Source organism: Phymastichus coffea, unplaced genomic scaffold (genome assembly GCF_024137745.1).
Source record: "Phymastichus coffea isolate CEN01 unplaced genomic scaffold, Cenicafe_Pcof_1.1 PCOF00001, whole genome shotgun sequence".
Taxonomy (NCBI): domain Eukaryota; kingdom Metazoa; phylum Arthropoda; class Insecta; order Hymenoptera; family Eulophidae; genus Phymastichus; species Phymastichus coffea.
The window spans coordinates 16711847-16715899 of NW_026706812.1; positions in this window are offsets into that span (position 1 = coordinate 16711847).

Below are 4053 nucleotides of genomic sequence, written 5' to 3' on the forward strand. Positions count from 1 at the left end.
TGAATTGGGCACGAAGCAGATGCACGGCGGCCACGACAGGCCGAGGGAGCGGCGCAGCATCGCGGAAATTGATGCTCCGCACGGGCGTCAGCAATAAAGCACGCTCGAAAGCTCGAGCACAACGAGAGCTGGCTGGCGTCGCGGCTGGACAAGTAAGGGAGCGCGAATGACAAATCGGGCTTTCGCGTCCCCTTGAATGCAAATCCGCGCGCAATCAGCCGACGGCGCGCGCCGGCGTACTCGAGGTCCTCGCGGCCGAGGGAATCTATTAGCCTCGGCCGCTAATACCCGACAGCTTTATTCAAATCGGCCCGCCCCTCGGCGCGCGTACATATTCCAGCGCTTCTCTCGCGCCGGCACACCTATACGTACGCGCCGTACGTGCGCGCGCCGCTAATTCTCGACCGAAGGCAACCTCCCCTCGCTCCGGTCGCGCGCATTGTTGTACGTGACTCCCGCGCGACTCCCGCGCGACTCCTGCTGCCGGCCCGGCCTAATGGACTCGCTGCTGTCATTGTTTGTAGCAGCCCAGTTATTGCGTGCATCGCCGACTGCATATGTCATACGCGCCGCCAGCGCAAATTGCGTTCGAGGCCTAATGCATCTATCGCATTTATCGGCCTTCCGACCCTTTCGACTTTCGCCCCCGGAACAATCGAGACGCGAGGCGCTTCATTTACAGCCCGTTTCTCGCTAATGCACCGGACAACGCTTTGCAACGCCAGATACGATATACCGATTAGTTTGTCATTCAGTCCGTTGCGCACTGCGAACATTCCATTGACTCTTCTCCAAGAACTCGGAGTCAAACTCCCGAACATTTCTTGCATTTTTAAGATCACTAATGAGCAACTAACTTTGTTTTCACTTCGTATTCTCGAACGATCATTAATAAGCTATATTGAACGCTATGAAAAACTGGCCGGCTTCGAACATTTCTGTGTTTTTCCACGCTTTGATCGACAATCGATCAATAGAAATGGTCATTCTTTCATTCCAATATTTGTTTGAAAAAGTCGATTATGTCGTGTCGCGTCCCAAAACATTTTAAATATTAACAATCTCTCCAGATTTTCATGCTTTGTATGCCCCAAATATATGACTACTGAAGCTCCGTAGTGAAAGCGTTCATTTCACTTTACTGTTGTAGTAAAACAACCCTGTTGGATATATTCGAATGAAAAGCAAGGAAACTGAATTAAGCTCCCCCTCGACGTGTACATAGATATACAAAATACGCTTAAAAAAAGGCGACCCCTTGCTCCATGATTATTTTTTGATGAAGCCAAATTGAGATTTCACAGATTCATGAGAAGTACCTTTTGACACGTTATTTGCACTAAAGCAACTTGAGATAATTTTCTGCTGGCCTTTTATTTGAAAAAAAGTCACGATATAAAATTCAGATTGTCAAATAAATAACAACATTAACTTTGCTTTCATTTACATCTATGGTGGTTGGACTTATTATTCAAGTTTTAATTTTTTCTCCGAGAAAACGCAGCTGCGCAAAAGAATAAATCTTTTAACATGTATTTTATGACGAGGGACCTTGTAGTTGTTTAGCAATTTCTTTTGACTACATCAATAACAGTTGGATGGTGGTAATTTTTTTTCAAACTCAAACCTGCTCCCCCGACGAATCATCGTGGCGCTAAAGGATCGCCCATACATATGTATATCTAATGTACATCTTATAAAGATAGGGGGACCTTAATTTTCAATGGAATATATAAATAAAGTTAACCTAAAATGAATAAACATGATACAGTATGAAAAATTATCATTTTAATATTGCAAATTTTCAACAATTCATGAATCAACTTTCAACTAAAAGTATTTATTAGATTATTATTACAAACTTTGATCTATCGAATACAAATAATGATTAACGATAGTAATAATTTATTTTAAATGTTTGAAATGTATACATGTTTTTAAAAGTATTTATTAAACTTTAAAACATGAAAACGCTTTGTAATTGATCCTCATTCACTTTCAAAGGTATCACTTTCAAGACAAGGAACACTGAACGTTGTCAAATATCCAAGAAACTATGAATGGAAAAATAGAGTTCGAATAATTTTTCACGGTGACTCAAGACAATAAGTAAATTTCTTTTTATTTTTAGCGCATAAAAAATGTTAGCTTGTACATCAGGAAAGATGTTTTTGTGCGGAGTTCAATCTATATACAGGTCGTACAAATTCAACGCAACGCAAAATCATTGCTCCTCAAAGTACATGCGATCAGTTAATTCTAAAAATGTCATATAGATTCACTGATTTCAAAAAGAATATTTTGATGAGCACCAAACTTCCTAGATCCGAAATTTATCGAGAAGAACGCGAATTTCATTGTTTCATCGCAATATTTTTCGACTCTAATTGAAAATGCTTCACTCTTACATTTTGGTTATATTGTTTTTCATTTTTAATCCAACTCTTCAAATTTATCATTAAACACATATATATATTATATAATTCAGATTTGTACACGTTTCCTAAATTTACTAACTTATATTTAAAAATAAGTAACATTAAAAATCATTCTCGACATAATTTATTCTCATTTGTTAAAAAGCTTAATGAAGTTGTCTTGATTAAATTGGAATATCGTTATGGTTCGTTATATCAAAACGATATATTAACATTTTCTACATGGCTAAATTGAGTACGTTAAAATTTAAAGAATACATGGTGGAAATTATAATTTGTTTTAAACGACGTTATAACTGAATTAAAACCTCTTCAACCAATTTTTTGAAAAACATCTAACGAAAATGTTTACTTTGAAATATACTTTGCAATTTGTTTTTTGAATTTAAACAGTGGATGCGTTTATAGGTTTAGTTCAATATTTTTGAAGGCCTCCGACCCCTATGTACAATACAAAATATATATGTTGAAAATAGCTAGGCGACTCGCATTGCTCCATATTAAAAATCTAATTTCAATGTGTAGCTTACGTTAAAGCCGTTCTAAATGAGTTTGTGCAGCTGTTTTATCATAAAATAGCGAAGTTACATAATAACTTCAACTGTCATCGAAGTAAATAAAATAAATGCGGGAGCGTATTATTGTTAATTGATATTGATTTTGTAACCCAAATATTATATCGTAACTGTCATGATATTTTTTCTGATAAATTGGTTACTCGGAATAATGTAGAACAGCATTAGTGCAAAGTACACATCAACAGGTTTTGGTTATAAATTTGTCGAATCCCAATTTTGCTCCATCAGAGAGTAATCGTAAAGCAATTAGTGGCATGTTTTTAGAGCGTACTTGTACATCTGTATACAGGGCGGAGGCATCTTGAATTATAATTTTTTCGACATTCCGTGCGTAAAGTAGATACGTCTTTTCCACACGCTCGGCAAAAAGTGTACGATAAAAATCACGCACTTTACACACGTTAAACGAAAAACACGATAAATTCGGTACGATGCATGTTTGGAGAAATAATGTACTATTACAATTCAATTTTCAAATATATGCGTGACCAGTTTCTGTACGCGATTATTTTCTTCGTGGTCAATTTAACCATATCGGAAATTTATTCAACTATGTTATTCTGTATGAGAGCGTAGAGATTGCTTTCTAAATTGAATATTATTATCATCATATTACTTTGATCTTTGAAATATGGGCTAACATAAAAAATTTTTAAATTTATAAATTCAGTTTTTGTGTTCTTGCGATAAAATAGTAACTTAATGTTTCTTTCATGTTGCGTCACTATCAACAGTTAGTGATAAGTTTGAACGGTTTGAATAATAATTCAAACTCGCTTTCCCTGTTTGAAACTTATGAATTATACTATTTGTGGAACTATCATTTTCTCCGGTTTTCTTTTTCGCTACTTGACCGTTTAGCGTACTTCACTTATTCATTGGGCCATATGAACAATATAAATAGTGTTTCATGAAAGTTATAAAAAATTAAAATATTCAATAATCATAATGCTCAATTATAAATTTATAAAATATTCAATTTTTTATATTTACTAAAATTCTCATGCATAATTGCAATACATTTTCTTATTCATAAT